This window comes from Pteropus medius, unplaced genomic scaffold, assembly GCF_902729225.1.
Source record: "Pteropus medius unplaced genomic scaffold, Ma_sr-lr_union100, whole genome shotgun sequence".
Taxonomy (NCBI): Eukaryota; Metazoa; Chordata; class Mammalia; order Chiroptera; family Pteropodidae; genus Pteropus; species Pteropus medius.
The window spans coordinates 5212004-5224155 of NW_024349796.1; positions in this window are offsets into that span (position 1 = coordinate 5212004).

Genomic DNA, 12152 nt, shown 5'->3' on the forward strand with positions numbered 1-12152 from the left:
TTCTGTAGTAAGCCTCAGTGCACTTTGGACCAGCTAGCTGCATAACCCCGAATCCCTGAGGTTCTTCTGATGTGATTAGAGTTGAGTTATTGGTTCATGGAACTGCTCAGGAAGTGGACAAATTCCTGACATGTGTGTCCTGTGTGTTTGGTGAAAGGAGAGCACATGGGGAGCAGGGAGGGGCGGTCTTTGTTTTCACGGCTCAGTAAATTTCCCAAAACAATCTCCACTTCCAACATTTAGCCCTGGGAGGAAAATCCTCAACTAAGTTTTAATCTAAAATCTTGACCAGTGGGAACAGAGGGCAAAGGGTTGATCACATGCTATCATTTTCTTATATAGCAATAAAACTTAATGTTTTGCTGTGGGGCTTTATTTTTAGAGCAGTAGATAGTCTCTGCATAGAGCTATGGTTTAATTTTTTATCATCTTCTTTGAATGATAATTCATTATACATATACTGTATATTACAAATCCTTCTGTGGTTACTAAATTCTCATATATAGGAAATTTTAAATAGCATCTATTTTAAATAATAGTTTTAACTTGTACATTTGGGGAGGATTTTAGAAATCTTTTTGTCCTCCGTAATACCTGCACAATCTTTTCTCAGGTAGTTCAATTAGGGACTTCATTACTTTCTCCCTACCAGGGATTTTAGATGTGGGGCCATTTTTTTTTTTTTTACAAACTAGGGGGACCATTTGATGACTTATTTGGAGAGACAGATACATTATAACTATTTGCCATGAAAAAAATAATAATAAGAGTAGTCTGTGGTCCCTGGACGAGGTTACTTTTGTGTTTTAATGCACCTTGCCATTAGATGGTAGTATAGTAATAGACATAACAATTGGGGGCAGAGGCACAGTGTCTTTCTTCATCCATTTAAATAAACTCAGAGAGGTCTAAGTTGATCTAGTACAGCCATCAGGTGCTTGCTTGTCAGGCCCGGCAGGTTAGAATTGGGCCCCGAGACCTCTGTCTTAAGCGAGACTTCATGGGAAGTCAGCCTGGGGGCCGATGTGATAAACCGAACTTACTTTTGGTTGCGGGAAGCCCTGTTACCTCTGGATCTGGGATCATTATTATTTAAACCTAAGAATGCTTGGATGGGGTTGGAGGTGAGACTCCTTAGCACAACTTTTGACTTCACCACCATGTCAAAATATATAATTCCTCACTACTCCCTAATCGAGTGGCTGCTGATCTAACATTCAAATCAAATGGATTTCTTTAAATCAGAATTTAATTTCCCCTTCCTCATGTCTCGACTCTCCTAAGTCGATATTTAAAAAACAAACAAGACCAGTGTTGGCAACTTCTCTGCCACATAATTTGTGACCGGGAAAGAAAGAAACGGTTCTTCTCAGGTTCTCTCCCTCCTCAGTTTCAAGAATCCACTCCCTTTGACACTGGTGTCCTTCTGTCTTCTGTAGTGAGTCATAAGGTGTCATTATCAGGGACTCTGTGCCCCAAGAGAACAAAAGAAAACCAGGTCAAGGGGACTTGCTTGGAAACTTAAACATTTTGAAGAATGGCAAATTTAGCTTAATTTCTAACATAATTGAAAGACTCTAACAGTGTTAGAAAGTTAATGGGGCTATACATGGCTGGTAGGAAAAGAAAAAGAGCTAATTAGACCTAGTTTCAGTAAAGGTAATGAGTCCAAGAAGAAAATAAACCTGGAGAAATAGAGAAAACAGAGCGGAATTGATTTTTTAAAGTTTTCCTACTTTGGGAATCAAGGTAGGAAATCAAATGGGCCTCAGAGGTCCTAGATTTGCTGAAACAATTCACCTGTGTATGGTTCTCTGTCCTCACCCCCAGCATGTCAGTGCTCCGTTAGTAATCTGGCATCCATCAGGTCATTGCCACAGACTGTCTCCTTGCTCAGTTCCAGGCGTTCCCCGTTCCCCTACCTTCTCCAGGGAACATCACATTCCCACAGTCAGGAACTGGCCCCCAACACCCTGCGCATGGGGCAGCCACCAATCCTGGCCTTGTCCTCTGCGTCTCACCCATCCACACGCTGCGGGGGAAGATGTCAAGCCCAATGAGCAAAAACCCAGACCACATCTCCTGGGGCAGACGGCAAAGGACCTCTTGGCCTTGCCTGCCCCCAGGAAGGCTTGCACCATTCCCAGTGGCTACCGACGCCCCTTCCCTTTCTGCCAAATCTATCCTAGATTCTGCCGCCTTCAGAGTCCAGGGGGTTGAGCACAGCTATGGTGCCACGGAGGGATTCTGCTTGTGGGCTGCAGCGCACCTTCCTTCTGGGCAATGGGAAGGCTTGCGAGCACTGAGACTTCTCTGGGCCTGAAAACGGGGAGGCCCCGCCGGGAAGGGCCTCCTCTAGCCGCCCCAGCAGCCTCCTCACCCTGAGGACGGCAGACCACTGCTCTCGCGTGTGTGTGGGTAAATCACTTTCCCGAGAAAACAGGTGCTTCCTTGGGCCCTGAGGACTCTATTGTCCCTTCCTTCAGCACATCCTTGCTGGCCATTCCCAGGGACATTCCTACGTGAGGTGAAGGCTTCCCTCTTCTGCCCTGTTCTTTATCACGGCTCTAACTGGTCCTCGAATAACGGCGTTTCGTTCGACTGTCTTTCCCTGTAATGTTGACGAGATGCCATCGGAACTTACATCAGTTAGCCTAGGGTAAAACCGGTTTCGTTAGATGTCGTTTTGCATAAAGTCGCAGAACTTCAGAACGTTAGGTGAGAACTCACTGTATATTCCAGGCGTGTGTGTAGTAGTAACACAGGCCACGTGCAGATTTTCAAAGGAAATATCTGAAAACTGGGCCTCATCCATGAAGGGATATAGAAAGAGCAAGACCACAGAGAGGGAAATTTGCGAGGAAAGTTAGGATCGGACTGCCCTCCCTAGGAGGGGTGGGGCATCAAGTCCTACAAAAGAAGGACCTGCACTTGGGAAACTCCTGAGAAAGCTGTGGCAGCCTTGGCGGTGGGACTGGCAGAGAAAGAGAAAATGGGGCTTCATTTGGGAAAGAAGTGCCCCCTCCCACAGAGAGCAGGCCGGGAGACACTCGCAATCCCATCCAAGAGGGCTGAGAAGGCGAAGGGATGAGGGCATCATCGGGGGAGAATCTGTGTGGAGGAGCGGCAGCCAGCGGGATGGATGGCATCAGGGTGCCTCCGTGACACTCGAACAAGAAAACAGACCCAGGAAAGAGAGTCCCTTTAACCATCTGCCAGAACCTAAGAGAGCCTGATACGAACCTCATTATCCTTTGGCCTCTGCTCTAGTGAGTACAACAACGGTAATAGCCTGGAATGAATATGACAATGTTAATGTATTGGACACTCGGTCCAGACACCTAATTTCTGAAATGAGACTGGGCTTTGTGATTTAAACATCTGTCCATAGCATGATCTACTACCTCAGAGCAAGCGGAAAAATTCTGGGGTCTGTGGCGTTTCATCTAACGCAGAAAAAGAGCTCACGGAGTCAGTTTTGAAGGAGCTGAGGGCAACAAAAGTCCCGTTGCTTTTGGATCACGTCACTGACTGGTGCCGGTCCAATGTGTGGATTTGGTGGTTAATGCTGAGCGGCAGCCTCATCTGCACGGTTCTCTGGGGCCGATTCGCTTCAAGGACTCTGAATTGTGGTTAAGGCTGAATTTAAAAATGCATCTTTTAATGGGATGATACATTTGCAGACAGTTATTGCCTGAGTCAAAATTCCATGGGCTAGTTTCCCACTCCCGTTTGTAGTCTGTGCAAAATCTTCCCAGCCCCTTCCATGACTCACAGAGGATGGGGATTGCTCCCCATTCCCCGCCCCCCGCCACCCCCGCCAGCCTCCTTGAGAAGCCAACACTAAAATTTACCACACTGGCCAAATTTCAGAGTGTGATATTTCCGAGGGTTAGAATGCGATATAGCTGTGCTTGCAGGTGGACACTGGTTCCCGTTTAGAGAATTTGACCTCAGGGACATATGTCACGCTCCGTAGGGAAAGTCTTGAGAAAAGATGTGAAGGGAAAACTGAATTAACATGTGACATTCTGCCGGGTTCACAGCCCCAGAATCTTCGATTCTGTGTCTTGTCTGCAGCACTGTCCAAGAGCGAGGATTTTTGCCACTCTCCAGGGGGTGTGATGTTTGCACATGCAACGTCGCGCTGTGTGCGTGCACGCGCGTGCGGCTGTTCTGTGAGCTGCCACTGCCACCGCCACCTCGGCTGCAGCTGGTGTTGATGGTGCAGAAGTGCTGAGTCACTGGCTGCTCGGTGGCCCTTACTTAGCGTTCCATTGTCCTTTCTTCCTCTCTAGGCTTTTAAGGGCTCTTTCATTGTTTTTGTTTTGTTTTGTTTTCGCCTTGGGCCTCTCCCGGTTAGGAAATCGGGATGTGAAAACTAAGAGGTGCTGGGGCTTCTGCACAAAGCTGTGCAGAGGGACAGCCATCCCCGCAGGCAGCTGAGAACCCCCAGCACCTCAGATTCTCCCTGGGGAGACACCCAGTGCGCAGGGGGTGGGGGGCGGCCAGGGTGTGCGGGGTGGGCCCTGGCTCATTTTTCTGCAGCTCTCCCTGCTGTGCTGGTTTGAACCGGAACTGATGAATTTACCAATCTCTTTATACATTCTGAATCCAACCTCCTTCAGGCCCCATTTTAGCACACGTGTAACAGGTGGTGCTAAATATCTCTGTGACATAAATTCTTGGAGAGTGCCATACAAATTTGTTTAAGTGAGTGTTTTGACCCAAGCTTGTCACTTTATTGGAAAAAAAAAATTGGTTAAAAAAATATCTATCATGGAAAAATTAGGAGGAAAAACAGAAAAGTATAAATGGTAAAATAAAAATGATCCATAATCCATCACCCAGGAATGATCACCTGGGAGATCAACACTTTGATGTATAATTTCCCATTATTTTTATATATTAATTGAAATGCACATACATTCTACATCATTGAGCCCACATTACACATTTTATTTAAACTGAAGAATATTCTGTGAATATACTGTTATGTCACTGAACTATATTCTAGAAGTGCTACAGATTAGTGCAGCGTGAGCGAAGAGATCTGGCTCTATCTTTAATGGCTGTCGCTTCATTTCTATTTCTAGGATCTTTCTCTTGCCAAGATGGCCTCATCCACAGATCCCATCCCTCCCTCCCACTTTGCAAGACCTTTAGAGCATTTTCTAGGTACCCATCCCACACCATCTCTTCTTCTTTTGCCTTCTGAGAACCCTTAACATGCATCTATCTGGGTCAGGGGTTCTCAAACTTGAGGGTGCGTTGGAATCACCTGGAAGGCTCAAAAGAGGGTGCTGGGCTCCATCCCCACGCAGGGTTTTAGATTCAGTAGGAATGGCTGGGTGCTGGGGCAAGTTCTCAGGTAGTGTGGCCCGTGTGAGTTTACTGCCGAGACCACTGGTATGAGGAATGGATGAACACTTTGATTACTCCGAGCCTTCTCCCAACATCCCTTGGCTTCTCGTCCTTTTTCCTTAGGCCACTTATCTGGTCTCCAAAGCCTTGCTTTTAACTTATGATGTTTCCTCGTGGTGTCACTACAGAGGACAGTAACACTTTCTTAATGGAGGATTGGAATTAAAGGGATTAAAGAGGCTCCCAGGATCCCTGAGAGCAGCAGCCAGAGTGATTTGTCCTTCACTGTCGTAGCTTCACATTCTCCTAAAGAACTGGCTCCAAAGGAAATGCCCGGATGCCCAGACTATTTGTTAAAGGAAATGACACATTATCCTCTTCCCAACATCTGGTAATTCCTGAAAGAGGCCCTGATAATACTGTCGAGTCTTCTTTCCCGAGGGAAATGGGGGGGAACCAAGGAGGACAGTCTATTTTCGGTGTCAGCTGGAGGGGACGCCTTGAGGAGGGGGAGAAGGGTCACCAGCAAGCTGTCCTGCTCTGTGAGCCGAGAACGCAGCTTCCTTCCTGTCCAGCCTTGAGCAATAGTCTCTTCCTTAAGTCTCAGATCTTTCATGGAGAGCTGAAATTATATAAAAATGCCATCACGGGCTGGACTATCTCCACACCGGGGCAGATAGACTGATGACACGGGGAGAAGCACAGGGTGTCGAAGCAAAGGAGAGCTGTGTCGGTTGAGCGGCCGTCACAACGTGCAACGGGGGCTCAGTAGTATCTGGCTGCCCGTTGGCTGGGAAACGCACATATTTTTTTCAGCTCTAAGGCATCCTCTGGAGGCAAAATGCAACATGCAGAAAGAATAGGAGAGGGCTGAGTGGGGAGCCTCCCTTCCCAGGGTAATTGATTTTGCACAGGTAAGAAGCAAAGCCTTGAATTGAATGGGAGACCCGAGAAGTGGTGTCTTTGGACTGAACGTTGTTCAGCCTCTAGACCAGTGGAGCAACCTGAAGTTGAGGTCTGAGAGAAGCAAGTCTTGTTCTCATTAAATCAGCACAGGACTGGGGAGTGGGTGGGGAGGGGTGGGGAGGGCACCTCTGCCTCCGGATCTAAGGGCATTTGTTGTGCCTTTGTTTTGTTCCAGCCAAGGCACTCTGGCGAAAGTATCCTGGGAATTCGGCCTGCAAACAGAAAGGGCAATTCCTTGTGTGGGTTTCCTGTTTAGGTCTGCGTAGAAACCCGAAGGCTCACTTGGCCTCATAAATCCTCTAGACATTACTGATGTAGATGCTCTGGCTAGATGCCATGGGAAAATTGCACAAAAATAGAAGAAGGGAGGAGAGCGCATTCGCTCTCAGGATTCTGGGTGGGTTTCAGGCTTCGTGGTTTTGGATCTGTAAATAGAGGGGGTTGGGGTAGAGGAGATGGTCATTAAGGTCCCTTCCAGCTTTGACATTCTCAGATTCCGGTTCCCTCTCAAGGGTCCCTGGGAGCTTGTGCTGTCCAGCTCAGTGAAGGGGGTCTGCAGAGCAATTCACCAAAACAGAACCAGGATGAAAATTTCAGGCAAAAAAACAGGAAGTTGCTTTAGAATATCTTTTAGGCTCCTTCACAGAAAGAAGGTACTTTTGAACCCTGGTAATTCCCAGACTTTCCTAAATACTTAGTGTATTCCAAAAAGGACAGACACCGGGCTCAGGAGTATTGCAGGAGTCTCATTTGTCCTTGTTTGCAACATAAAAAATTTTTTTCCTATGGAACTGTTCTTTTTAAGGGAGGAAGTACTAAAGTTATATCAACACGAAGTTAATCTCCTTAATCTGGCAATGCAGTGTTCTCCTCGGTTAATGGGATTTTCGACTTAAATGTGGATAAAGCCATTTACACAGCAGCATTTCTCAGGACGAGACTGCCCCCTCAGAGTCCAGCATTGCTCAATTCTCGGTTCTCTCAGGTATGAATTGTGATATTTGTCTGTAAACCTCGCTCCCTCGAACACGTTCTTACAGGTAGATAAATCGGCAAAGGAATGATTACCTCCACGGTCCCATTCTGTTATTTCTTTTCCAAATTTTGCTTTTATATATCTGAAATACGTTCTCTTTTTTCCCCAACTGATCCTCAACTGATTTTTCAAGAATGACGCGGGAAGGTAAAATGACATAAAGTTCTAAGCTTTCTGCGTCAGCGCTCCTTGGAACACTGGTCCTGGAAAATGTGTTTTCAGAGGAGAGTGAGTTCTGTGATCAGATATGTTTAGAAAATGCTGCTCTGTTAGAGTTACATTGCACTCTAATGTGATAAAAACTCTGGAATTTATGCAATAGGGAAATGTGTTCAACTTGAACTTAGCATTTCCCAAACTTAGCTGACCAAGAAAATCTCTTTTTAATGTACAGCTATAGCAGTTATTAATAAATGGAAGAATAAGTGTTTCATGGGACACATTTTGAGAAATGCTTCTTTCAGCCAAAAAAAAAAAAAAGTTCACTATCCAATACATAAGAGCTGGGCATATATCTATACATCTATCTATCTATCTATCTATCTATCTATCTATCTATCTATCTATCTATCTATCAACCTATCAACCATCTATCTACGATGTATAATGGAAATGTTTCTGCTCTTTTCAGAATTTTAGTTTAGGACGATTATAACTTTAAAAATATTTTCATAGAAAGATATTAGAAAAGACACCGAAATTTCATTTGTGACTATTTGTGTCTCGTAGAATGACATATAATATTTTTCTTCTTTCTATTTTTGTTTGCCCCCATGTCTTCCACAAAGAACATGAATTATTTCTACATTTGGGGTGAAAAAACAAAATAAACTTTATCTTTAAAAAAGAGTCAATGTACAAGGTTCTTTTCATTTGTTCCCAGGTAAGCATGTTCACCCCTCTGCAGAGAAGACATCAGATGCATCTGCCCACTTCCAGTCATTCATCCTAGTTCGCTTGGGGTTATATGGCACCTGTCTTCTGAGGCCCTCCGTGTCTGTCCTTGGAGTACATACAGCTCCCTCAGATTTAAGAGAATGTAAAGCAATTCACACACGGTGGGAAGGTCGACCTCAAGGAAGGAAACGGCCCAGTCAAGCCCACCAAGTTGTTCTTGAATCGCGTGTCCACGAAGGAAGGGTTGATATGTCAGAATTCTTGGTTGCAGCCACTGAAAATCTCTTCTTGTTGACTTGAGCGGGAGATGAACTTATTCAAAGAGTACTGTGCAGCTCACAGAATCGGTGGGAAGGCTAAAGGACTGGGTGATGGAAATGAATACACGTCAAGAGAGGCAAGACACAGCCAAGATCTTGCCACAAGGGTAGTCTGCTGAGGATGCTGGCGCTGGTGCTCTCACTGCTGGACACTTGTCATAAGGCCGCTGGGTCTGCCACCCCGTCAACATTCATCGCCATGCTGCTCAGCAGCTACTGCAAACAACTTGTGCCTCCCCAGAGGCCTCATGTGCCAGATGGAGCCTCTGAGAGACTGAGCCCCGATGACGTGCTGGGGCGAAGATACAAATGCTCTGCCCTCTTTGGCTTCGAAAGCAGCAGGTAGAGTCCTGCCTTCCCTGTACTTCGGGGTTCTCCCCAAATGGGAACGATGTTTAAAGGCAGAGTAGCCAGAATGGCAAATATGCACAACATTTAGATAGTCCATAAAGTTGTTGCTAGGATCTTGGGGAATCAGAAACAAATGGGCCAGCCATGCTCAGAAATGAACTCACTCTTTTGAAGCTCATAAAGCGTGTTTTCTTTCAACCTGCATTCCTAAGATGGGAAAACTCCCGTCAGATTTCCTGATCAGTTGGTAAAAAATCTGCCCCTCAGAATAACTGAACTCTCCGATTGAAAACCACACTAAATAATAAAATAAGAATTACCATTTTTTCAGAGGAAACAGAAGGCAACTGTAGAATACCTACCTGACCGCGAGGCTAGAGTTTGTTAGTTACTCTGTCTGTCAGCCACATGGATTATCTTAGGGCACTGACCAAGAGAAATGAAGAAATAACAAAGCAGTAGAGGGTTTTCCCTCTGAAGAGCTTACAGTTTAAGGAAGGTGATTAAATAGATGGCTATTACCTCAGAGAAGGGCCCTGTAAGTACAGGGAATGGAAAAGGCGTGGAATGTGTAAACACAGATCTTTTATTGACTTCCTTATTCGGGAACATAACTTTCTGCTTGCAAAAGTCCAAATGTTGGGGTTGAGTCCAGAGACCAAAAGATGAGGTCCAAGGAGAGAGTCAGTGCTGCTGTGGCTGCTGTCAGATTCTTAGATGCCAGACACAGACCCCAAACCGGATTGCGTAGGAGAAAACCGGTGGGTGGACCAGAGTCTTATTAGAAACCACTTATTAGAAAATGAGAAAAATCCCTTTGTTATGGAACGAATTTGAGTATGCTCACTTCAGAGTAAGCGAGATATAATTTGAGAACCTCGGGACGTTGGCCTTATTTAATATCTATATTAGTATAATTTTCTACTGCGAATTACTTCTTTCACTTCTAAATTGTCAGGACACTTAAACGGCTTCCACTGTTGACTGGGACCTTTCGAGGACTGTCGGGATACTCATAGATAGGGAAGGGGTTTCCAAGCTCAGATCTTCAGACTCGTCTTTCAGACAGGGACCAGGAATAGATCTCCCAGCGATGCAAACAAGAAAAAGGACCAAGTTCATTTCTTCGGGTAGAATGTGTTCTTGCCCATTTGACGCTGGGATTCTCATCTCTCTAGGAGAAGCTCAGACCTCTAGGAATGTGAAAAAGTGTTATACTTGAGATGGTGTGGCTATGCGCAGATAGTCAATCACCTGAAACTGAACCCTTCCCCTGACCCCCAGAACTGAATTTCACCGATACACATCAGATTTAATGGTCAGTATGCAAGAACATCTAATAGGTCATGAAAACGGCAGAAATGATTGAGAACTTCAAGGGCATTGAAGACAAATTTATTCCTAGGAATGTTGGGATAAGCCACATGGTACCCCTCCTGTAACTCCAGCCTTTTTCCAAGGAAATCTTTGAAGGAAAAAGGTCACGAAAGTGCAGACTGAGGGATTAGACTGGAGACAGTGTGGGGTGGTGGAGGGGATGTGCCATTTCTCCTTTCACTGTGAGGCTGTCGGGAACAGGTGGCAGGTACAGTAGACTGGGATTTCTAGTATCCAATATAGGGACAGTGTCATTTCGCCTTTGACTGTGTTCCTGGGTGACTGAACAATGAAGAGTGAGCATAAGATCTCAAGGAAGGTCCTGATAGGGCAAACCTGCCAAAGACCAGGTAGGCTGGAGACGGGGACAGGGCTCATGCTCTGTGCAACCCTTCAGCTCTCAGGTCGGGGCCCGAGAAATGAGTCGAGGCGCCAAGTGAACGTCTCTGTTCTCAGCTGTGTCAAAAGGTGGTGTCTATAACCAGATGACTTGTGTTTAATCCTAGCTCAGCACCTTCTACTAGCTTCGTGACTTTGGAGAAATTACCTAACTTTTCTGTGCCTCAGTGTCGTCATTTGTAAGAGGGAGAGAAGAACATGACCTTAATTCACGTCAAGTTCTTAGAACAGTGCCTGGCATATAGTAATTATAATCAAGTAATATGGCTTCCATATTATTCTCATTGGTCGGCATGTGCCAGAACGAGGGTCACAAACTGCAGAGCTCACGTGGGATTTCCAGGTATATTTTCACTTAGATTAAGCTCAGAAAATACCACAGCCATTTACTTTAATGTGACTGAGGTTCATCAAGCGTCTCTGGGGTGGAAATAATTAACCTACATCTGTAATATTAACAGGTCGCTGGTGTTAAAATCTTGTTGGTAGCGAATGCTTTGTTTCATTAAAGCCTTTCCCATGGAGCACAGCAACATGGCTGAAATTCAGCTGTCTTGGGTCTTAATATTAAGATCCTTAAAAATGGAGGATACCGTGGTTTCTTGGACTATTTCTTACACCAAGGTCCCCAGGATTTGGGGAGATCTTGAGAATTTTTAAATTTATGTTTTCATAGAATATAAATTTAGTTCCTTAATTCAGTTGTTTCTCAAACTGGGGTCTGTGAAAATTGTTTTTCCTTTGTGAGGTGTTAAGTATTAATGAAATTGGAAGAGTGTTGGTGTAGTGGAAAGGACATGGGCTTTGAAATCAGATCGGTCCATGGTAAAATTCTGTTTCTACCATTTCCTTGCTGGGAGACCTTGGACAAGTTACTTAGCCTCTCTGAACCTCACTTTTCTCGTCGGTAAAATAGTAACAATAGCTACCCACCATCTCGTTATAAAGAGTGCATGTTAACTATTTAACCCATAGTAAGGGGCTTAGTAAAAGTCATCTCCCATCTTTTTGCCCATTTTCTTTCTCCCCTAGAGAAGGAAGAGAATGGTTATTCTGCGTTCTTGAAGGAAAGTAAAGAGAAACTTAATTGAGATATTCAGCAGGTTCGTATTGGGGACCCAGTGATTCAGACAGTGATGGCATGGTAGGCTGGATAACATGTGTCATCTCCCCTTCAAAAAAATGATAACTACGTCCTTATCCCCGAGACCTGTGAATAGTACCTCATGTGACAACAAAGAACTTTACAGATGCGATTAAGGTGAGGATCTCGAGATGGGGAGGTTATCCTGGATTATCCAGGTGGGCCCTCAATGCAACCAAGAATTCCTCAAAAGAGGGAGACAGAGCGAGATTCGATAACAGACAGAAGAGAAAGCGATGTGACCAGGTTGCAGAGATCATAATGATATTGCCACAAGCCGATGAACACCAGCAGGGAG